This window comes from Prionailurus bengalensis, chromosome A1 (assembly GCF_016509475.1).
Source record: "Prionailurus bengalensis isolate Pbe53 chromosome A1, Fcat_Pben_1.1_paternal_pri, whole genome shotgun sequence".
NCBI classification, from domain to species: Eukaryota; Metazoa; Chordata; class Mammalia; order Carnivora; family Felidae; genus Prionailurus; species Prionailurus bengalensis.
Window position 1 is genome coordinate 32,746,876 of NC_057343.1, and position 26,465 is coordinate 32,773,340.

The window sequence follows — 26,465 nt, forward strand, 5'->3', positions numbered from 1 at the left end:
CTGGACCACACACATTGTTTTATGTTCCTCTCGCCCTATGTGTGTTTCTCTATAGCTATTGTTTTTAAAATTTTTATTCCAGTCCTATATGATAAATCTGGAAAATGACTGTATCATGGGCTGCTTATAATTATATGGGAAAGGGTATGATGTGATCAAAGGGAAAAATCTCTGAAATCTTCATTGTGAGCCTGTTAGAGTGTCTGCACATCCACACATGGTTACTATGTTCCCCATAATATCCAGTGAATGTTGACATAGAAATTTAATCTGTGGTTCCAATTTAAGTAAAGGTTTACTTAGATTCTGAAAAAACAAACAAACAAACACCAAAACATTTTCAGAAGCTAAAGGCCTAGAATATGAGTTTAGCTTCCAATATACTAAGGAATAAAGAATGTCTTCATATCATAGAAAAAAACTGATTTTATGGTTGAGTAATATTCCATTGGTATTTGTGACAACATGAATGTACGTAGAGGGTATTAGGCTAAGTGAAATAAGTCAGACAGAAAAAGACAAATACTGTATGTAGAAACTAAAAAACAAAACAAATGAATAAACAATCAAAAAACGGAATCAGACCTATACATACAGAGAACAAACTGATCATTGCTAGAAGGGAGGCAGATGGGAGGATGGGCAAAATGGATCAAGGGGCGTGGGAGGTACAGACTATTATTCTAGTTATGGAATTTAGTTAATTCCAGCTGTGGAATGAATAAGTCACAGGAATAGAAGGTGCAGCATAGGGAATCTAGTCAATGGTATTGTAATAGCTTTGTTCAGTGACAGATGGTAACTAAAATTGTGGTGACCATAGCATAAGGTAACAAATTGTTGAATCACTGTTTTGTACACTTGACACCAGTGTAACATTGTGTGTCAACTATACTCGAAAAAGAAATAAAACGAAAAAGTTGATTTTAAATTTCAAGGGTCATGTAAAGCCATCATGTTGTAAACTTCATTAATTAATGAGAAGGTTAATTTATACCACTGAGAAGATACTCACTAAACAGGAATTATAATAGTTATGTATTTATTGGTTCATCAAAACTGTCATAATTATTAAGTGATAATTTATAAAATATAGGATATACAGTTTATATAACTTATCAGGTTAAAAGGGAAAATCCAAAATCGCAGGCTATTTTGTTATAGAATCCCTAAAAACTACTGATATTTGATTCAACAGATTTTCCTAGTGATATATTATTCATGCACATCAATTACGAGTGAAATTAATTTTTTAGAATACATTTGTAATTTGATTTAGGCCAAATTTTTCTATTTTTAAAATGAGTTTTAAATTGTGCCTTTTCTGAAAGGTTTGAAATCAATTTCCAAACGAAGTTTACTTCAGCAAAAATTTTAAAAGTATTTGTTTTATTACAGCTGTATTTTACCTTCAGATATGAAAGATCCCTTAAAGCTCATTATAAAATTGAATCCTGGAGAAGTTCCAGGAGTTTTATGAAGTCATTTACAGAATTATTATCATATCTAATCCTAAACACAAACTTTTCACTCATATATTTCTTCCTAATACATACTGTTGTATATATTATTTTATATGGAATTATTATTAGGAAATAATGATAAAAAGTAAAACAATTCACAAGTAACTTAATACCATCAACTGGCAATATATTCAATTGCATATGAAGAATGAGAGATAAATACCTCATCATATTAGTGGGCAACACCATTCGATATTAAAAAAAAAAACATGAAGAGTCTTAGAAAGACCCTGTGTGATGTAGGCATTTATAGCCAATCCAGAGAACACAACCATCGATGGAATTCATGGATATTAGAAATTTCAGTAATCTTGTTATTTGAAAATATGGGTTCCATCATGTTACTTTATATTTAATTTCCAAAACACGTTTCCATAAAAAACTATAACCTATAGACTGTAAACACTATAAATTATAGACTTTAAAAAGCAGGAAAGCACTGAAACTACTACATTTATTATGGTGTCAGAGTTTGAAGTTGGTGTTATAAAAAATGTCAGACTGAATAACAATCTTACGTACTTATTGGAAATGGTTCAAGGCATGGGTTAAGTTCTGCTAATAAATAATAACTACGTCATAAGTCTCAATTCCTTAATTTTCACTTAGATATTTTATATCTCCTGATGTTTTGACATCCTTGATGATTTATGGAGAGTTGTGGTAACCTTTTACTAAGTTAGTAAAACTTCCTTTTCTTGGAAAGAAACCATATTTTCCTTCATAATACACAAATAAAAAGTGAAACCCTATTGTTATTTAGAACCCACAAGTCCTATTTTTTCCTGAGCTGAGAGCACAATAAACAATTTATATATATTTTTTTGTTGCCTACTGGAGCCAAAATAGAGCTATTTAGACCACATGAAATAAAATAACAAGAAGATACCTACTCTTAGGTACCTTACAATGCAATGCAATGCATTTTCCTTAAAGTGAAAGAGCATTTTCTATTTTCTTTCTGCTTATTTTTTCTTTTATACTTAATATCAACTTGATACAAATTAATATTTCCCCAGGAGATATGGCAATATTTGCTACTTATTTATGCCCTTAACTTGTATTGTCATGTTTGATTCCCTGTTTAAAATGCTTATTACAGAGCAGATTCAGGAGTATCTAGCTCCAATGTACACAGATCAGTGGGTAAAGGATATAAAGAGTGATGACCACTCATAGTGTATTAGGTTTCTTTTTTTTTAAATATAATTTATTGTCAAGTCAGCTAACGTACAATGTATACGTGTGCTCTTTGCTTCAGGAGTAGATTTCCATGATTCATTGCTTACATACAACACCCAGTGCTCATCCCAACAAGTGCCTTCCTCAATGCTTATCACCCATTCCCCCCACCCGCCCCATCAATGCCCATCACCCATTCCCCCTTGCCCCCCATCAAACCTCAGTTTGTTCTCAGTATTTAAGAGTGTCTTGTGGTTTGCCTCCCTCTCTGTTTGAAACTATTTTCGCCTTCCATTTCCCCATGGTACTCTGTTAAGTCAAATTCCACATATGAGTGAAAACATATGATATCTATCTTTCTCTGACTTAGTTCACTTAGAATAGTACCCTCCAGTTCTACCCACATTGTTGCAAATGTTAAGATTTCATTCTTTCTCATTGATAAGTAGTATTCTGTTGTATGTATAAACCACATCTTCTTTATCCATTCATCAGCTGATGAACATTTGGGTTCTTTCCATAATTTGGCTATTGTTGATAATGCTGTTATAAACATTGGGGTACATGTGCCCCTATGAATCAGCACTCCTGTATCTTTTGGATAAATTCCTAGTAGTGCTATTGCTGGATTGTAGGGTAATTCTATTTCTAATTTTTTGAGGAACCTCCATACTGTTTTCCAGAGTGCCTGCATCACTTTTCATTCCCACCAACTGTGCAGAAGGGTTCCCCTTTCTCCACATCCTTGTCAACATTTGTTGTTTCCTGAGTTGTTGATTTTAGACACCCTGACCAGTGTGAGGTAGTATCTCAATGTGGTTTAGATTTGTATTTCCCTGATGATGAGCAATGTTGAGCATCTTCTTCTGTGTCTATTGGCCATCTGGAGGTCTTCTTTGGAAAAGTGTCTATTTATGTCTTCTGCTCATTTCTTCCCTAGATTATTTGTTTTTTGGGCATTGAGTTTGGTAAGTTCTTTATAGATTTTGGATACTAACCCTTTAGTGGATATGTCATTTGCAAATATTTTCTCCCTTTTTGTCCGTTGCTTTTTGTTGATTGTTTCCTTCACTGTGCAGAAGCTTTTTATCTTTATGAGATTCCAGTAGTTCATTTTTGCTTGTATTTCCCTTGCCTTCGGAGATGTGTCAAGTAAGAAGTTGCTGCAACTGAGGTCAAAGAGGTTGTTGCCTGTTTTCTCCTTTAGGAATTTGATGACTTCCTGTCTTAAATTTACGTATTTCATCCATTTATAATTTATTTTTGTGTATGATGTAAAAAAGTGGTCCAGGTTCATTTTTTCTGTATGTCACTGTCCAGTTTTCCCAACACCTTTTGCTGAAGAGATGGTCTTTTTTCCATTGGATATTCTTTACTGCTTTGTCAAAGATTAGTTGGCCATACATTTGTGGGTCCAATTCTGGATTCTGTATTCTATTCTGTTGGTCTATGTGTCTGTTTTTGTGCCACTATCATACTGTCTTGATGATTATAGCTTTGTAGTATAGCTTGAAGTCTGGAATTGTGATGCCTCCTGCTTTGTTTTTCTTTTTCAACTTTACTTTGGCTATTTGGGGTCTTTTGTGGCTACATACAGATTTTAGGATTGTTTGTTCTAGCTCTGAGAAGAATGTTGGTGCAATTTTGATTGGGAGTGCATTGAATGGGTAGAAGACTTTGGGTAGTATTGACATTTTAACAATATTTGTTCTTCTGATTCATGAGCATGTAATATTTTTCCATTTCTTTGTGTCTTCAATTTCTTTTGTAAGTTTTCTATAGTTTTCAGCCTATAGATCTTTTACATCTTTGGCTACATTTATTCCTAGGTATTTTATGGTTCTTGATGCAATTGTAAATGGGATCAATTTCTTGCTTTCTTTCTGTTGCTTCATTATTGGTGCATAGAAATGCAGCTGATTTCTATACATTGAATTTATATCTTGAGACTTTGCTGAATTCATGTATCAGTTCTAGCAGCTTTTTGGTGGAGTTTTTTGGATTTTCCATGTAGAGTATCTTGTCATCTGTGAAAAGTGAAAGTTTGATTTATTCTTTGCTAATTTGGATGCCTTTTATTTCACTTTGTTTTCTGATTACTGAGGTTAGGAACTTCCAACACTATATTAAACAATATACATCCCTGTTGTGTTCTTGATCTCAGGTGGAAATCTCTAAGTTTTTCCCCATTGAGGATGATGTTAGCTGTGGGCCTTTCACATATGGCTTTTATGATGTTAAGGTATGTTCCTTCTATCCCAACTTTCTTGAGGGAATTTAATCCATTCAAATTCAGAGTAATTATTGAAAGATATGGATTCAGTGTCATTGTGTTATCTGTTGGTTTTATGCTTGTGCTGATGTCTCTAGTCCTTTGTAGTCTTTGCAGTGTTCCACTCACAGAGTCCCCCTTAGGATCTCCTGCAGGGCTGGTTTAGTGGTCATGAACTCTTTCAGTTTTTGTTTGTGTGGGAAAGCCTTTATGTCTCCTATTCTGAATGACAGCCTTGCTGGATAAAGGATTCTTGGCTGTATATTTTTCCTATTCAGCACATTGAATATTTCCTGCCACTTCCTTCTGGCCTGCCAAGTTTCAGGGGACAGGTCTGCTACTACCCTAATGTGTCTACTCTTGTAGGTTAGGGCCCGTTTGTCCTTAGCTGCTTTCAGAATTCTTTCTTTATCTCTGTATTTTGCTAGTTTCACTATAATATGTTGTGGTGAAGATCTATTTTGTTGATTCTGAAGGGATTTTTCTGTGTCTGCTGGATTTGGATGTCTGCTTCCTTCCTTGGATTAGGGAAGTTCTCAGTTATAATTTGTTTACATAAGCCTTATTATGCCCCTTTCTCTCTCTCTCTTCTTCTTCTGGAACTCTTATGGTACAGATATGCTTGCATTTCATGAATAACTTAGTTGTCTAATTCTACCCTTGTCTTCTAGTATTTTCTTTCTCTTTTTCTCAGCTTCATCATTTTCCAAAATTTTATCTTCTGTTTTACTTATTCTCCCCTGTGCTTCCTGCATCCTTGCTGTTACTGCATCTAGTTTATTTTGCATCTCATTTACAACATTTCTTAATTTGTTGTGACTATTAGTTCCTTGATCTCTACAGCAGTAGATTCTCTGCTGTCTTCTATGCTTTTTTCAAGCCCAGCTATTAATTTTATGACTATTCTTCTAAATTCTTGATCAGATATATTGTTTATGTATGTTTTGAGCAATTTGCTAGCTGTCATTTCTTCCTGGAATTTCATTTGAGGAGAATTCTTCCATTTCATCATTTTGGCTAGTTTTCTGTCCTTTACGTGTTTTAATAGCTTGTTATATATCCTGCACCTGGGAGCACTATTATATTAAAGAGGGGTCATACACTGTCTAGGGCCTGGCACTTCAGGTGTTTTTGGAGTGTGCTGAATGCTCTCTGCTGGTTGCTTTATCTCCCTACTTAGAGTGGTGGTTTGGATCTTCTATTAGGTATGCTTTGATTTCTTCATTGAAGTAATCCTGGAAAAACTTTAAAAGGGGGTAGTGGTAGAAGAAGGCTTATCCCATACAAAAAGAGAAATGATAGGGGCACGGAAAAAGAAAATAAAAAGAAAAAAATTGATCAGGCAGAGAATCAGAGAAGCTATATGGCTTAATCCAGAGAGAGAGAGAGAGAGAGAGAAAGAGGGAAATAAAGAAGAAAGAGATACAGAAGAAGTGTAAAAATAATAGATTAAAAATGTCTGCTTAAACAAACCAATAACCAGAATAGAGAAGGGAAGATATAAGAAGAAGAAAAGAAAGACTATAACAATAATTGACCAAGAACCAAATCAGAAAATGAAAAACTGGTGGACCTATATCTGATGGTGCCTTGGAACTGGTCACTGTCCTGTTCTGGAGGAGGGGCCCTCTTGTTTGGTGAATCAAGCTTGCTCTGGTAGATAGGCAGTTACCAGACACGTATAAGGTGGGGTTTGGTGTAAGCAGTTCCTACCTTCATTGGGAGCCCACTGTCCTATTCCCTGTAGCCCCACTGGGTTGGTGATGATGAGAGAAATCGTGACACCCCTGTCACTCCTTCCCAGACCGGGTGTCCCAAACCACTCTGTTCAGGCCATCTTCACAGTGCCCCAAGGGTGCAAGCGGGCCAGTTTGTACCGCTCCACAGCCCGCTGCAACTGCCAAGTGCTTGGCTGGGATTCAAACCCCGATGTCTTAAAGGATCCTGCTCCAAACGCCCTGGTTCCAGGGCAGTGCCACTCTGCTCAGCTGACAAAGGGCCTCTGGCTGGTGGGCACCTGCAGGGTCTTTTGTCCTTGGAGACACTATATACCTTCTTCAAACAGAACTCAAGGGAGGGGACTGATCTCCCAGTGCACCTCTGAGCTCACTACCAAGCCTGGGCCTGGCTCCCCTCCTCCCCAGACCTGTGCATAGGGCGGCACTTCCCAGTCTGGAGGAAGTCCTGCAACCCTGTATCATCACTCCTAAGGTTGTTTGCAAACTAGACACTGGCTCTCTCTCCATTTTTTCTGTTTCCTAGTCCATGGTCCAGAGAGGTTTTTCTCTTGTCCAAATAGAATCCTACACTTCCACAGCCTCTCTTTTTCTTTCTTTTTTCTCTCCACAGGAGAAACCTTCCCTCTGTGCCTATGCTGCTCATTTTATCTCTCCCAATTTGTAATCATGAACTTATGGCCTGCCGAGCTGTTCCCCCGTGGACTCCTGGTGATGATGTTTCAGTCACTTGGTAGCCCAGATTCTTGGAATTCCAAGGCTTCTAGCTTCCATACTATTGTGTTTGAGGAAAGAAGGATCTTTGCCCCCTCCCCCCACTTCTTTGCCATGTTGACTCCTTCCCCAGTGTTTCAAGAAAAGTACCTCATTTGTTTTTATGTTGGATACTAGGTTTCTTTAATAGCTGACAGTTTTCAAATTGTACTTGTTGGTTGAGCAAGATGAAATATTTTCCATAAAGTTTATTTAAGAAGTATAAGATACAGTTTCATTAAACTGGAATTAATGTGTTCACCTGATACACTTAAAACTCAGTTAATATATTTAACAGCATTTAAAAAAAAAAGCATTTTGAATAATAAAAATTCCAGATAACCTCTGAACAAGACAATGGCATTCTTTTTATTTGAAATGAATATACAGTTGCATTTCTGAGTAAGACAGAAATATACTACTTCACCTCTTAAAAGTTTTCCTTACTTTAAAAACTTTTTTATGGGTAAATGACATCACTAGTCCTTAACAACAAATTAACTCAGAAGTTGGCACAACAACTTCTTTTGATTTCGTCCTGCTTATGATAGGCTTACAATTGAGCTATAAAGAACATTGCAGGCTCAATTACAAGTTATGGCACAAGTTATGTTTACCCATGGAAGGCAACCTCGGGAAAAGAACATAAACTGGCAATGAGAGCGGGTTCAAAAGCCAAAGGAAAAATGAAATGAAGGTTAGAGATACATAAAAATCTACCAAATCAAGGAAACAACATGAGATTAAATAGCTTTAACAAATTTAAATACCTAAGGTGAGAAGTGTCCATGGGAAGGAGATATAAGGAGCAAAGGGGTTTAGAAGAGTTGAAATCTCTTTAATAAAATGATGAAACTGACATTAGTGTAACCAGTTCCTACCAAAGCTGCATCAGTCTGTTTATCAATTTGTTCACTAGAAATTTAAGTGAGTGGCAACAAATGATAAGGAGGGAACATTTGTAAGAATCAGATGATAAAAGGCTAGGTACTTCTATTAAGTTTGGATGGCAAATTGAAGCCACCAAAGAATTTTAATTGTTATGTGTATTGATGTGTATTTATATTTTCATTTTAAATTAATATATTTTAGTTTTTATGAAATTGATGCACAAATATTATTAAAAACAAGATTTAATAAATAGCTTTATAATGAAAAGTAGTAGAAAACTCCATACATCTCAGCTCTGCTTTGCAGAGGAATATATCTTTAATTATTTTATGGTAATTTCTTTTTGTTTCTAATTACATTAATTTCATTAAGTAATATGCTTTGCCATTATATATTTATTATCTATTATAATAAATAAGAATTTATCTTATCTCAACACATTTTACTACATCCACCCAACACATATTGTAGGATAGATATGTAATTAACTTTGTATCTTATACTATTTCCTTCATAAATTTAACGAATACATGCACCTTTGTTTCTTGTACCTGCAATACCACCTAGTCTTGTTTTATCTACAATACAGTTGTCTAGTTAGAGTATTTGCTTTACAACCTTCTAGAACTGTCATCTTGGTTCTTGATTACCTCTTTTTGCCCCTTTTCCCTCATTTATGAAAAAGCAATAAGAATAGAACATACATTATAGAGTGGCTATTAAAATTCTATGAGTTTGTGCATTAGAAAAAACAATAAATTGGCACACAGTAAGGTTTTTTTTTTTCTTTAATGTTTTTATTTATTTTTGAAAGAGAGAGAGACAGAGCACGAGTGGGGGAGGAGCAGAGAGAGAGGAAGACACAGAATGCAAAGCAGGCTCCAGGCTCTAAGTTGGCAGTACAGAGCCTGAAATGGGGCTCAAACTCATGAACTGTGAGATCGTGACTGGAGCTGAAGCTGGATGCTTAACCGACTGAGCCAACTAGGCACCCCAGCACATAGTAAGTTTTTAATAAGTGATAGCTATTGTTAGAGTTTTTACTCTTTCATCAATTCCAATATATACTCTTTTACTATTGATTGTGTATCATATTTTAACTGTTAGTGTTTTTACCTGGAATATAAAATAATGGTGTATCTTAGAAATGACTGACCTTTGGATTCCATACTATAATGGTGTATCTTACATTGACTGACTGTTAGATTCTACAAAACATTCTTTGTCTTGTAATTATTGATAGTATTAAACCTATATATTGAATCAAATTTGAAAATAAAAAATGGTATGAATATTATCAATGTAAATACAGTTTGTGCAAAGTTATTCAAATACTGTGATTGAGGGTTCCTGGGTAGTTCAATCAGATAAGCATCCAACTCACAGTTTTGGCTCAGGTTCATGGTTTGAGCCCCGCATCAGGCTCTGCGCTGACAGTACAGAGCCTGCTTCAGCTTCTCTCTCTTTCCCTCTCTCTGTGCCCCTTCCCTACTCATACACACACACACACTCTCTCTCTCAAAATAAATAAATAAAACCTGAAATAATTAAATACTGTGATTGAATTTTCTTTATTTTTTCCTATATTAAAAATATTATTAGTTACTTAGAATTGTGAAATGTTAGAATGTTCTTTTCCTCTGGAAACCTTCCTCCTGTACTTCTTCCATCATTTTGATTTAATCTTAACTCAGCTCTTATTAGGAGAACAAGATAGGTGTTCGTTGGGCACCATTTCACTGCTCTCCTGTTTTGATCCTTTGTTTCTTCAGTTAGTTCCATAAGAACATTCAAATTTTGATGAAGCACATCATTCATAATGTGCCAAGAAATAGATTGTGAAACTTTTTTTCTAAGGACTTGTTTTTATGTGCAAAATGTCTTTATTTTGCCCGTATTATTATTCAGTAATTTAAGTGAATTTCATAATTCTATATTAAATGTCTTGTGTATTTTTTAAACTGCTTTCTGGCATCGGTGCTGCTGATGGGAAGTCTAATTTCAATTTAATTATCATTTATAATCTGTTTTGTTTTAGGTAATTTGGGTGATGTTTGTTTTTATTTTTTATTTTTCCTTCCAAGAAGCTTTAATAATCATCGCTCTATTAGTGTTCTATAATGCCACAGTGCATATGTTGAATTTTGTTTGTGCATGTGTGTGTGTGTGTGTGTGTGTGTGTTCTGTGAACTCATTGATCTCTTTTCAGCTATAGAATTTTATCTTTTGTTTCTGTGAAGTTATTTTGCATTATTTCTTTGGTATTTGCTCCTCCTATTTTTTTCCTTGCTTTTTTTTCTTTCCAAAACCTATCTATTTATAGATTGTTATACCAGATAGATTGTGTTCTACATACATTGTTTTTTAGTATCATTAAGTATTATTGACTATTTGTCTCACTTCCAGGAGATCTAACTAATTGGTGATAGACATGATCAAATTTGTGCTTTAAGAATGTAAATGTCCACTGGAAATGATAAAATACCTAGGAATAAACAAACCAAAGAGGTAAAAGAACTGTACGCTGAAAACTATAGAAAGCTTATGAAAGAAATTGAAGAAGACACAAAGAAATGGAAAAACATCCCATGTTCATGAACTGGAAGAATATCGTTAAAATGTCCATACTGCCCAAAGCAATCTAAACATTCAATGCAATCACTATCAAAATAAAACCAGCATTCTTCACAGAGCTAGAACAATCCTAAAATTTATATGTAACCAGGAAAGATCCCAAATAGCCAAAGTAATGTTGAAAAAGAAGACCGAAGCTGGAGGCATCACAATTCCAAACTTCAAGCTGTATTACAAAGCTGTAATCATCAAGACAGTATGGTGCTGGCACAAAAAGAGACACATAGATCAATGGAACAAAATAGAGAACCCAGAAATGGACCCCTAATTGTATGGTCAACTCATCTTTGACAAAACAGGAAAGAATATCCAGTGGAAACAAGATAGTCTTGGGGAAGCTGGGTGGCTCAGTTGGTTAAATGTCAGACTTTGGCTCAGGTCATGATCTTGAAGTTCGAATTTGAGGCCTGCATCAGGCTCTGCCTGACAGCACAGAGCCTGGAGCCGGCTTCAGATTCTGTGTCTTCCTCTCTCTCTGCCTCTCCCCTGTTCATGCTCTGTCTCTGTCTCTTTCTCTCTCTCAAAAATAAATAAACATTATTTTCTTAAAGAAAAAAATGGGGCGCCTGGGTGGCTCAGTCGGTTGGGCGTCTGACTTCGGCTCAGGTCATGATCTCACGGTCCGTGAGTTCGAGCCCCGCGTCGGGCTCTGTGCTGACAGCTCAGAGCCTGGAGCCCATTTCAGATTCTGTGTCTCCCTCTCTCTCTGCCCCTCCCCTGTTCATGCTCTGTCTCTCTCTGTCTCAAAAATAAATAAACGTCAAAAAAAAAAAAAAGAAAAAGACAATCTCTTCAAAAATGGTATTGGGAAAACTGGACAGCAACATGCAAAAGAACAAAATGGGACTTTCTTACACCATACACAAAAATAATCTCAAAATGGATGAAAGACCTAAATGTAAGACAGGAAACCATCAACATCCTAGAGACAGGCAACAATTTCTTTGTACTTGGTCACAACAACTTCTTTCTAGGAGTGTCTCTAGAGGCAAGGGAAACAAAAGTAAAAATGAACTCTTGGGACTTCATCAAGATAAAAAGCCTCTGCACAGCAAAGGAAACAATCAACAAAACTAAAAGTCAGCCTACAGAATGGGAGAAGATATTTGCAAATGACATATCTGATAAATGGTTAGTATCCAAAATCTATAAAGAACTTATCAAACTCAACACCCAAACAACAAAATATCCAGTGAAGAAATGAGCAAAATACATGAACATACACTTTTCCAAAGAAGACATCCAGATGTCTAAGAGACACATGAAAAGATACTCAACATTGCTCATCATCAGGGAAATACAAATCAAAACCACAATGAGATACCACCTCACCGCAGTCAGAATGGCTAACATTAACAACTCAGGCAACAACAGATGTTGGCGAGGATATAGAGAAATGGGAACCTTCTTGCACTGTTGGTAGGAATGCAAAGTTATGCAGGCACTCTGAAAGACAGTATGGAGATTCTTCAAAAAATTAAAAATGGAACTACCCTATGACCCAGCAATTGCACTACTAGGTATTTATCCAAAGGAAACAAAAGTGCCGATTCAAAGGGGCACATGCACCGCAATGTTTATAGCAGCACTATGAACAGTAGCCAAACTGTGGAAAGAGCCCAAATGTCCATTGACTGTTGAGCGGATAAAGAAGTGGTGTGTATATATATATATATATATATATATATACACACATACACACATATATTTATTTTTATGTGTATATATATATGTGTATATATATATATGGAATATTAATCAGTGATCAAAAATAATGAAATCTTGAAACAAAGTGGATGGAATTAGAGTGTATTATGCTAAGTGAAATAAATCAGAATGATGAATATCATATGATTTCACTCATGTGGAATTTAAGAAACAAAAGAGATGAACATAGGGGGAGGGAAGGAAAAATAAGATAAAAAGAGAGAGAGAGAAACAAACCATAAGAGACTCTTAAGTTACAGAGAACAAACTGAAGGTTGCTGGAAGGGTTTAGGATGGGAATATGGGTTAAATGGGTGATGGGCATTAAGAGGGTACTTGTTGGGATGAGCATTGGGTCTTATATGTAAGTGATGAATCACTAAATTATACTCCTGAAACCTTTCTTACATATACTATATGTTAACGAAATTGGATTAAGTAAAATAAAGAAATAAAAATAAAATAAAAACAAAAAGGTAACTGGCTGCATTGTAGAAAACTGTTAGTAGTCCTTTCTCCAAAGGGTTTTGCAGGAGAAATGAAAATACCCAGATAATAAGCTCAGATTATTTTCATCCCTCATAAATCTTCCTTCTATCCTTTTCTAACTCTGAGAACATTAACTCTTGCTCTTTATATGAAAAAAAGTTTCCTAAAAATTCAATTAAAATAAAGTGCTTCTGACAGACCTAGAATAAGTATATGTAGCCTAAGCTAAAAATTATCTCTGTTATACTATTAAAGATGTATATCTACATATAAACTTGTAGGAAATGTGTAGCTGATAATCATCTCAGTTTAAATAACATTTTAACGCCATTTCAATGTTTAAGTAGTAAAAAGGAAGTAATTTTCCTGGAAATCTGTAATATATAGTGTTATGCAAGGAATAAAAGAAATATAAATCTCAAGGAGTTCATAGTGTATTGAGGCTTTGGATATATGAACAAGTAAGTTTAATAGAATATTTAAGTGCTGTGAAAGAAACACATACAAGTAATACTTGAAATTCAGAGAATTAATGCAGTAATTCCCAGGTTTGTTTTGTGGGGCTTTGTTTGTGGTGAAGTGGGCATTAGGAAGTGAAGATATTATAAGTTTCTTCGAAGAAGTAACTTCTTAATTAATTAATTTATTCTGGATTGGTAGGATGGTACATGAACCCAAAGACCAGATACAGTGAATCACATATATAACTCCTGTGATAATCATATTCCTTATTAATTGAAAAAGTATAGCAAGCTCAGTATTTATTTTAATATCCCCAGGTTCTTTCACTGATGGGTTTATGAAACATAATGTTGAAAATTGTGTTTGAAGAGTAAAGGTGAGACGAAGTTAATCGGCCTTGAATGTCAAGCTAAAGACTTTGAATCTTATAAAGATGGAATTATTCAGGTGAGTTATAGTAGATTAAAAAAAAATAAGTGTGGTATTATTATAATGTAGAGATGTGAATTAAGAAGTCTTCAAGTAATTCTTAAATCCTAAAAAATTTCACTATATTATTTCAGCATAGCACACAAACCATATAATTTACTCCTAAAATATAATCTTCCATTCATTCAACTTCTACTAAATTTAAAGAGAATAATAAACATGACACTGGAAACACACACCCTATTGATAGTCTTGCTTTCGACTTTGATCTTCAACTGGAATTGCAGAAATGACATTTATGGCTGGGCTTCTTTTAATGATTAGAATCAGATTGGAACCATTGGAAAGGATGCCTAAGATGGTATGGTTTTATTATTGTCTGTGTAACCATATGGGAGTTTCACTCTTTACTCTCTGTCGAGTTGATTTATGCCAACACATTAGCATTATTTTCCTAAGTATATTTTTAACAGAGGGTTGCCATGTAAGACATTTTGCATTGTTGGACTTAATCTCTGGAGAAGAGAAGTAAGTATAGACCAAAATGCTATAGAACTGACAGAATCAGGAAGAAAATTTCATTGCTCAATATGTTATTGCCTTTCTTTACCAATAGATTTCATATGGATATATCAAGAATATGTAATTTACTACAATTTCATAACTGGAAGTCAGATGGCATTACTTAAGCTAATCAAATGTGATTTAAAAACTTTATCTGCCTACTGTTTATTCCATCTGTTTGCTTGGTTCTTACCATATATCTGCATATGAAAGCCACTTCAATGTAAAAAAATAAGGCTTTAACATTTATTTTTATTCTTTTTAATTTTTATTTTTTAATTGAAGTTTAATTTACATACAATGTTATATTCATTTCATGTGTACAACACAGTGATTTGGTAATTCTGTACCTTGTGCTGTGCTTGCCATAATAAGTGTAGTTACCACCTATCACCATATGTTATTAAATATTATTGACAATAATAGGTGAAGGGTACAAATTTCCAGTATAACATTTATTTTTATATGTTCTTTGCAATGGTCAACTTGGAGGAAGTTCACTGAAAATGCAAAGTTGCTTCTCTGTGAATAGTATTTAACAGATCAATATTTTATAACATAAATATGGATAATTCAATATTTTGGAGGTATCAGTTTCTGGATGCCTTCTAGCCATGAAGAGTCTAATCTCTTTCAAGTTGAACTACAGCCATTTATGTTGGCAACTGACAGAAGAAGACTTTGACTTTTCTCCAAATGTGCTTGGGATCTGCAGGGCTTGTAGGAAGTGGGAGTCAAGGAGGAGAAATTTGCCAGTATTGACTTAAGCACACTCTGGAGAAATACTGAATTAGGCTGTTGAACATTTCGTTAGCTGCTGTCCCTGTTCAGTGTTTGGGATCAACTCAATTCTCTCTGGTTAAAAAAATTTTAGAGGAGTATTTGCAAGGGCTGTGGTCTGCCAGGAGGCAGTAGAGAAAGCTTATTCTACTTTTAAGTGTATGCTGTTTTAATATTTACAGTTCATATGTAAGTGTCAATACTATCTTATATTTGGTTATTTTCTATAAGTCTTTACATTCCTATGGCAATATATCACTTCCTAGTTTCATGTCTTATGTTCTTAATCATATGGAAAATTCATTAAAATAATCTTTATTTGGGCAATGTGCATTTAATTTAATTACTTTTCAGTCTATGGTTGTTTCCCACCTCCCCCTAAATCCTTCAAAATTAAGTTTTTAAAACTTTTACTTTCACATTGGGTAAAAGTGAGACATATTAATAAGGATTTCATCATGTGATATATTGGAAGAATAAACACTGTTTCTGGATCCATTTCTTCGAAGTTATGATTATCCTTAAGAATCAAATATGTCAATAATTATATTTCAGATTATTTTCCAATAAACATTTTTAAAATATTGAACATGCTTAAGCTTAATATAATACAAATGTAAGTTGAATATTTCCAGTTAACCCAATACTGGGCTAATTGCCATTACAGACACAGAAAAAAGTCCAAATTGGTTCATGGTATCGATCTATCTATCTATCTATCTATCTATTAGTTATCTATTTCCAATATATCATATCCATGGACTTGGAAGGTGGAATCCTAATGATTTACATATGAAGCCTTCCCAATAGGGCTCTTTGGATGTCATATTTTAAGGTCAACAGCTGATATTTCTAACATATCCTGGCACTTTTTATTTTTCATACAGAATCTCTCTTCAAAACGGTGTTCTCTGTAGGATTTCTCAATTTTTCTTTCTCCTGATGAATAAGAAACCACTTTTGAGGGACATTTATTATTTTATTTTCTATTCAGGAAATTCAAATTATAGATCCATGGAAATTTAGAGATGAAAGGTTGCAAATTCAACCCTCCACATCAGACTAACATTGAACTACTGACTTAATGTTCCTAAGCCTCAGTTTCTTCATCTATAAAATGAGTAAAATATTAACTGTGTTATAGGGATACTTGTGAGGTATAGAGTGAATGTGCTAAACAGTGCCTAGGATAAAATCTTATGCATAGTAAGTGCTCAACTCATGTTATTTTTCTCTTCTGTTACTCTACATATAAGGCAAATGGTCTAACTTAGTAAAAAACAACATAGTAATATATCCTAAATAAGCCGTGATAAGGAATGTGTTTATCTTGATCTTGATCTTGAACCTAAGTGATGTTGAGTGCCAGCCAAAATAACACGTTGATAAGAAAGCACTGAATTTATTCTTATAGAGTAAAAGAAAGAATTGCTTTATCAGATTAAAAAAAATAAGTTTCTATATTTTTGAGAGAGAGAAAGAGAGAGAGAGACAGAGTGCGAGCGGGGGAGGGACAGAGAGAGGGAGACACAGAATCTGAAGCTGGCTCCAGGCTCTGAACTGTCAGCACAGACCCCAAGGTGGGGCTCAAACTCAAGAACTGCAAGATCATGACCTGAGCTAAAGTTGGACACTTAACCGACCAAGCCACCCAGGTGCCCCTGCTTTATAAGATCTTAATAGCATCTCAGAGAGAGGGAAAGTAAATTTGGTATGATGAGGTTTTGAAGTCTTCGACCCAGGTATTTGACTGTATAATGGGCCATAATATAGTGGTTTAGAACTGAGGGGCACATCAAAGTGAGGATTTTGTTTTGATGTCTTTAAAGAGTCCTGAAAAGAAAATAATTGTTTGATGACATCGTTTGCAGAGTTGAAAAGTTTGATGTTCATTTTAGGAGAAAAGAATAATTACCGAAAGGAAAACCAAAATTACTCTCAACATTTTCCATCCTGGACACAACTTTACTATATTTTTTTTTTAAATTTTTTTTCAACGTTTATTTATTTTGGGAACAGAGAGAGACAGAGCATGAACGGGGGAGGGGCAGGAGAGAGAGAGGAAACACAGAATCGGAAACAGGCTCCAGGCTCCGAGCCATCAGCCCAGAGCCTGATGCGGGGCTCGAACTCACGGACCGCGAGATCGTGACCTGGCTGAAGTCGGACGCTTAACCGACTGCGCCACCCAGGCGCCCCACAACTTTACTATATTAATAGAGACAGTGGAAAACAATGATGTATTTTTTATATAGTTGTTTTTTACTGTTTATTTTATGTAATTAATTAATTTATTTTTGAGAGAGAGAGAGAGAGAGAGAGAGAGAGAGAGAGAGAGAGATTGATTCAGAGTGTGAGCCGAGGAGGAACAGAGAGAGAAAGACACAGAACCTGAAGTATGGTCCAGGCTCTGAGCTGTCAGCACAGAACCCTACATGGAGTTCAAACTCATGGACTGTGAGATCATGACCTGGGCTGAAGTTAGCTGCTTAACTGACTGAGCCACCCAGACGCCCCTAACAATGTTGTATTAATGTAAATAGTAAAATCTTTGTTTTAGGGTAGTTTGAGGTCTCGTTGTCTTCCTTTGTGGTCATTTTTCAGCCTAAGCTAAATGATATATCATTAATATATAGGGGTATGATTAATCCAGATAATGACAACATGAGGTATCATACTCTCATTTCAAGTTTCCTGTTAATGGTTGTTTAAACCTCTATATGTGCCAACCTTTCTTATTTATTTCTTATGTATATTTATATTTATATAGATACCTATATATAAAAATATATATGACTATATACATGCTACATATAAATATATATGATATATAACTATGTATATACTATATATACTGTATATAGTATATATACACTGTATATATTATATATACACTATATGACTATATAACTATATGTAGTTCTATTATTTATATATAATGTATATTTAATATATTTATGTATAGTATATATTTATATAATGGAATATATATGTATTATGTATATATATGTGTGTATGTGTATATATATGTGTGTATATATATATACACATATACATATATATATTCTATTATAGTCCAGTACAGCAGTGAACATGTTGAAGATCACAAGTTGAAAATTTCAACATAGTCAACTGAGAGAAGGATTATCATCAGAATTTATAGTCCACTTCTCAGGTGCCAAGGGTGTCTGAAATAAACCAGGAGAATAGAATAAAAATCCTGTAGAATAACACCATAACACCAGATATGGTATTATTCACCAAATAATCTATTTTTTTCATTCTTTTCTTTGATTAGCAGGTCTTTTTGTAATAGTGAAAATCCTAGTGAACATTGCAGGAATATAAGCACAACATTCTGTTCCCCTGAAAGGCCAAAATTATACCTAAATTGATTTTCCTCTGAACCACTGCTTATCCAACTTCATGAATCTCCCAGGTTCTATAGCCCGGTTGGCATTATCTAACTCTGATATTCTCTAATCCACAGCACCTGGGATCCTACTTTGTGGGTAAAGTGTGTAAGGAGAAAAGAAATCAATCAAAAATTTCCCTTGAATAATTAAGATGTTGGCTCTCAACTCAGAGCCCGTTTTTTATTCTTCTTAAATTATTATCTATTATCTTTTTATCCAAGAGGGTAAACTGATGGTAAAAATTGGACCCTGGTTGCCATGTCAGTAAATTTTTTTTTTACTTCCAAATTTTAATTTAAATTGCATTTACTTAACATATAGTGTGATACTGGTTTCAGGAGTAGAATTTAGTGATTCACCACTTACACATAACATCCAGTGCTCATCATAACAAGTGCCCTCCTTAATACCAAACACGCATTTAGCTCTTTCCCCACCCACCTCCCTCTATCAACCATGTCAGTAAATATCTTGAAAGAAGGAATTAGTTGAACAAGTTTGTATTTAGTCAGCAGATGGCTTTTGTGTCACAAATATAACACCAGGCATAGAAAGTCATACAATGATCTGTTCAGGACCAAGATACTCCAGTAGGATTTCAGAACAGTGTAAACAGTGTTAAAGTGTTATGGCACAACTCCTTTAGAATTGTCCACTGCCAAGAAATTAACTTATAATGGTGAGATCGTTAGGTAGATCTTAAGCAAAAGAGAAGTTTGTCTTCCTTGTAAGATCTGTGAAGTTGAGAAACTCCAAATACACACCATCTGTTTCCTTTTTTTCTTCCAAGTTCTATTTCTTAACAGTTCAATTAAAAACTAGTTCCCACATAAGGTCTTCAAGTCATATTTTATTGAAGAAAGTAATCTACTTTTCTATGAAAATTTGTCTTTTAGATGCTTAGACATTGGGATGTCTGTCCTGTTGTTGTGTTTGTCATCTATAAAAGTCACATGTAGGTTGAATCCAGTTAACCAGGAAATGAACTGACTCTTTACAAATAACCAGTATTAAGAGAAGCTGAGTGGTTGTCAAAAAACTGTGTGTACAAATTCGACAGTTTATTGTTATGATTTAGCCAGTTCACCAGCCAACTGTAGTCAAGTATTGAACTCATAACAAAAAATGTATAAAGAAGTAACAATGTTAATAATAGAGACTTACTCTATAGTTAACAGAATTAAAAGTAGCCTTAAGCCAACAAAAAGGGAAAGAAGATTACTAGAAAGATGAAGAACCAGGGTGCCTACGTGGCTCAGTTGGTTAAACCACACTTGTGGTTCTCCCTCTCTCCATCTCTCTCTGTTCCCCCCCCCCCCGCTCTCTCTCTCAAAAATAAATAAATATACATTAAAAAAAGAAAAAATGAAGAACAAAAGAATGAAGATCAAAATGTAACAACTCTTGGTTTTGTTTTCTGAATCTTCAGTGAAGACTATCTATACCTCACATAGTTGATTTGGTCTGGGAAGTGTTGGGTGGAATCTGTCTCCTTACAGAGGTCATAGGCTTCTGGAGTTTCCCTAATAATCCTCAACTTGAAGACTCCAGAAGGAATTGTCTTCTAGTGATTCAGGGATGTTATATGCCTCATTAATTGGGAGATGTGGACCAGTTTCCAACAGATTCCAAGGCAGATCTCTAGGTTTTAATTAATGCAAAATTTCTTTTGAAAGAAAGTGAAGAAAGGCTCTCATAATTGTTGATGACAGCCCTGGGTGCATTGCTAAGTCACCTGTAATTCGAGCAATGTGTTTTTGCAATAATATGGTGTTTATAAATGGAGATGATACATCCAAACACATGTTGCTGCCTGTTACTATCACATAAAGGGAGAATTGATGATACCCAGAAGGAGCTGATCTCATTGTCATTAATCGAGAGTAATACTTATTTTTTTTATTTTTTTAAATAATTAAAAAAAATTTTTTAACATTTATTCATTTTTGAAAGGCAGAGAGAGACAGAGCGTGAATGGGGGAGGGGCAGAGAGAGAGGGAAACACAGAAACAGAAGCAGGCTCCAGGCTCTGAGCTGTCAGCACAGAGCCTGATGTGGGGCTTGAACTCACAGACCATGAGATCATGACCTCAGCTGAAGTCGGCCGCTTAACTGACTGAGCCACCCAGGCACCCCAATTTTTTAAAATAATTTTAAAAAATGTTTATTTACTGGGGTGCCTGAGTGGCTCAGTTGGTTAAGCGTTCAACTTTGGCTCAGGTCCTGATATTGCAGTTTATGAGTTCAACCCCTGAGTTGGGCTTTGTGCTAATGGCTCAGAGCGTGGAGCCTGCTTCAGATTCTGTGTCTCCCCCAGTCTCTGACCCTCCCATGCTCATGCTCTGTCTCTCTCTGTCTCTCAATAGCAAATAATCATTAAAATTTTTTAATTAATTAATTAATATATTTATTTATGTGATTATTTATTTTTGAGAGAGCGTAAGCAGGGGAGGGACAGAGAGAAGGGGACAGAAGATCAAAGCAGGCTCCATGTCGATAGCAACAAGCCCCACATGGGGCTCGAAACCATGAATCGCGACATCATGACCTGAAACAAAGTCAGACGATCAATTGACTGAGGCACCCAGGCACCACAATCCAGTGGTAATACTTTAAATGCATCTAAGTTGGAGAATCTCCGAGAGTTTTGCTACTTTTCCTTTCATAATTACATTTGATACCTCTACTTTTCTCAAAATTGCAAAACTTTGTAAAATTTTTGATATGACATTTCAGTAAAATGGGTACATCTCTCACTAAAGGATGCTAGAGAGACAGAATGAGATTTCTTGGATTGGTCAGACAAAGTACAGTCATTGTTACTTATGAAAAATTAAATGAATGAAATTTATTTTTATAAAATTAAATCATACATATATATATATATTTTTTCAAGTAATTATCACACTCTTAGGCAACAAGAAGGTTCAATCAATTCTGAGAGTAAGAAAACAATTGTAGGGACGCCTGGGTGGCTCAGTCGGTTGAGCGTCTGACTTTGGCTCAGGTCATGATCTCACGGTCCGTGAGTTCGAGCCCCGCGTCGGGCTCTGTGCTGCCAGCTCAGAGCCTGGAGCCTGTTTCAGATTCTGTGTCTCCCTCTCTCTGACCCTCCCCCATTCATGCTCTGTCTCTCTCTGTCTCAAAAATAAATAAACATTAAAGAAAACAATTGTAGACACATATACAATAGCCATTCAGGTGATAGTTATGTGGAAAAGAACTAATCAGGGGGTTGCTGAGGTTTGGGCTCTTGAACCTTTAAAAAATTTTTTTAATGTTTTTATTTTATTTCTGAGAGAGTGAAAGAAACAGAGAGACAGAGTGTGAACAGGGGAAGGCAGACACACACACACACACACACACACACAAAATCTGAAGCAGGCTCGGGGTCTGGGCTGTCAGCACAGACCCTGAAGCAAGGCTTGAACTCATAAACTGTGAGATAAAGACCTGAGCCTAAGTCAGACACTTAACCGACTGAGGGCTCTTGAACCTTGTACTCACCTTTAGAGTTTTACCAAATTATGCTGGTGACAGATGAGACAAACACTATAGACACCCTCAGAAATTTTAGTGATGTTCCCCCCCAGTGTTGATTGAATACAGTAGTCTTGTGGTAGGCAATTTCATGTGTAGTTGCATGCTTTCATTTGTGGTACCCCAGTGCTCCTAAGCAGCCATCTTTGAAGATTATTCTCATGTAGCCTGCATTCATATTTTTCCCAGTACCTTTGTTTCTGACTCTGGTGCAATGACTCTGGTACAATAGCCTTTTGAAGCTTTTAAGCTTTTGAAGCTTTTCTCTTTGGGTATGTAACCAGGATGTTAGTGAATGCAGTCTGTCTAGCAAAATGAACATCATGGGCATTTTCTCTAGTTTTTAGGTTATTCCCTTAATTCCACCTTTTAGTGAATCATGAGGGCGCACAAAAGTTCTTTAATGGATTGGTTACTCGTAGATACGGTCAAAAACCCTCTCTTCTTTTTAAAGCATTCCAAAATTATGGTCAATTCCCAAAAACTTATTGTATACATTACATTAATTCTCCTATCTCCAGCTAACTGACAAGCTGTGGTGAGAACATTGATTTCTACTTTCTGCATAGACTTTGCCTCAGACAGGAAGTCATATTCTTGGGGTAAAGTCAAATCTATTGGGGACACACTAAGGGTGTTTTTTCTGTTTTGGTCTCAAGATATAACCAAGTCTTAATATAATCAACCAAATTAATCTGTATATTATAAAGGGTTTTCCAATAAATCTCCCTGAAATATAGCTCATGAATAAGAGGTTAGACAATTATGATTTTCCCTTCTCTATGTAATGAAATAAAAGTGGCAGGATTAAAAACATTACAATGATGAATAGAAAATAATAGAATTTCATAGAAGTAAGCCTGTTTGCTAAGAAATGTGTATTTTTATTGAGCAACCATTATAAAACACGAGGGATCATCAAGTGTAAAGGAGATGCTAAAATAAAATTGGCAGAAGCGTTTGCTTAATTATCTGTCATGACTATTACCTGTAGACAAAGTGGATAGGCTTTGGCAGGGAGTCAAGGAGTCTATAGTTACCTACTTGTCTGTGGTCATTCTCAAAACATTAATCAAGAATGCTGAGGGCTTGTCCATAACTCTGACATAATGAATAAGTAGAAAGGTTCATGATAATTAAGTAAGCCTACATCAGATGAAGAGCTAATTTCATACACACACACACACACACACACACACACACACACAAAATATATATGTCACTTCTTAGGTTTTCAGCGAAGAGTCTCCCTTGCCATAAATTTGGTTAAGTCATATAGTGTTTTGGTGATTTCAGAAAAGTTAAGGCCTATTACCTGTAGAAGTCAATAAGTCTATCTTGAAAGTGTCTGATCCTGGAAACTAAGCAGGGTTGGACCTGGTTAGTACTTTGATGGGAGGAGTCAATAAAATCCAGGAATTCCTTTATCTTTTTCTTTTTTTAATTGATCTGGGATAGTTTGAATGGTTGTAGTGACTCAGGAATAAGAGATCTATCTCCTTGGAATAAATCATACTCTTGGGGGTAAACTTTATTTAAGAAAACATTTAAATACTCTTTGGAAATCTTTTGCCCTTTCTAAACTGTAATAGTAAGTAGATATATACAATCAATCTTAGAATTTTCCTTATCTTTAAAACACACAAAAATAGTCATACACATATTGAATAAGAGTAGAATCACAAGGAAATGTAATGTTTCCTTAAGGTCTTAGTTGAGGACTTGTGAAAAGCAGTAAAGTTCCTTACTAAATCCTTGGGATATTACAGTCCAGGTATTTTTTGCTTTTTGCTTTTTTTTTTTTCCAGGAGAAGGCAATTATTGCCTATATTGATCTAACTCTAGAGGGACACTAAAGAAAGCAGCACACAGATCAACAACTGCAAAATATGCAGAATCAGAAGGTACTGAAGGTAAAACAAATCTCAACTCTATAATACAGTGAAAAACTAAGACTATTATATTTATTTATAGCTCTCAGTTCCTAACTAAACAGAGACCCTTGCTTACTGGTTTTGATAGGGAGGATAGGAGTACTCTAAGATCTAGTAAAGGTAGGTTGAGTTCTTCTCCATTATTTGGATTTGGACTGTTGGTTTTAGTCTCCTTTTACCTTCTGGTTTAAGAGCTAATTTTGTTAGGTTGGCCAGAGGTTTACATGGGTCAATAGGAACATAAATGGATTCAGCACCCAAAATCCAACCCCCAAAAAAGTAAACTTTTTTCCCCCTCTCGAGTGGTCAGCACCTCCTTGAAGTCCTCAGTTTGGACTTAGTTTAGGCACAAGGGTATTGGCAAGTCAGTGACCAAAATAGCTATTATCTCATTATGAAAAGGGATAGCCTCAGGAATTTCAAGATCACAAGGAGAGCATTTACACTGGTAATTCCACCTGCCAGGTAAAAGTCTCATAATTAGGTTGGTGGATGTAGGGCCAAAAGGAAAGAAGAGTGTTTCTTGTTTATAACGATGAGATAACAGGTTGGGACTACAACACAGGGAATGTCTGAGGATTATGTTTATCAGAGATACCCACAATCTAAGAGCTTACTGAGCCTGAGAGAGAGAGAGAGAGATTATGTAACACTGTTTGGGTTTAAGGTGATAATGTAGTGCCTCTATCAGTGAAACTTTTTCAAAACTGCCTTAAAAAAAAAAACAAACGAATTTTTGTTTTTACTTTTATTTTATAGCCTTGTTGAGATACGTTTCACACACCATTAAATTCACATATTTAGGGTAAACAGTTCAGTGGTTTTTGTGGATTCACAGGAAAAAAATACATATCACCAAAATCTAATTCTAGAACAGTTTTTCAACACCCCCCACCAAAAAACAAAACAAAATAAAAAACAAAAAACCTTGTACATATTAGATGCCATTCCAAATTCCTACCTCTTTCCTACCCAGCACCAGGAACTAGGATCTATTTTTAGTTTCAATGGATTTTCCTATTCTAGATGTTTTATATAAATGAAATGATGTAATATGTGGCCTTTAAACTGTCTTCTTTGACTTAACATAATACTTGAAGCTTTATCCGTGTTGTGGTGTGGTGCGTATAAACCCTTTTTTTCATTTCCAGCCGATATTCCGTTGTATCAATATACTACATTTTAAAAAAATCCATTCATCAGTTGTTGAGCACTTACGTTGTTTCCACTTTTTTTAGCTGTTATGAATAATGCTGTGTGCTTTTGGACATACAAAAAAACTTGTACATGTACAGGTTTTTACCTGGATATGTTTTTGTTTCTTTTGGATATAAATCTAAGAGTAGAATTGCTGGGTCATTTGTAACTGTATTCAAGATGTTGGGGAACTGAAAAACTGTTTTCTGACACACTGACAAAGTGTCTGTACCAATTTTGCATTCACACTAGGAACTTATATGATGGTTCCAAATTCTCCACATTCTTACCGACATTTGTTCTTTACTGTCATCTTTTTTAGCCACCTAGTGGGTGTAAAGTGACATCTCATTGTGGTTTTGATTTGCATTTCTCTGATAATTATGTTGAGCAACTGTTCATGTGTTTATTGGCCATTTGTATATTTTTCTTTGGGGAAATGTCTTCAAATCACTTGCTCGTATTTTAATTGGATTTTTTATCTATTGTTAAGTTGTAAGAGTCCTTTATATATTCTGTAGAAAAATATCTTGTTAAGTATATGATTTGCAAATATATTCTAATACGTGAGTTGTCTTTTTACTTTCTTGATAATGTCTTTTAAAACACTTTTTTTAAAATTTTGATGAAGTCCAGTCTGTGTATTATTTCTTTGCTTGTGTTTTGGTGTCATACCTAAGAAATTACTGCCTAAGTTTGTAAAGATCACAAAGTGTTACTTCTGTGTTTTATTTTAGAAGTTTTATTCTTTTAGCTATTACATTAAAGTAAATGATCCATTTTGAGGTAATCTTTGTGTGTCATGTGAGAACAGGGTCTAAATTCAGTGTTTTGCCTATGGATATGTATTTGATTCAACCTAATTTCTTGAAAAGACAATTATTTCCTTATTAAATTATCTTGGCACCCTTGTTGAAAATCAGCTGACTGTATATCTAGGGTTTACTGCTGGATTC

General features: G+C 35.1%; 1 pseudogene; it reads left to right on the forward strand.

Annotated features, from left to right (window-relative positions):
* The first annotated feature begins 6,743 nt into the window (after window positions 1–6,743).
* Window positions 6,744–26,465, forward strand: part of LOC122477799 — an 80,832-nt pseudogene continuing 61,110 nt past the window's right edge.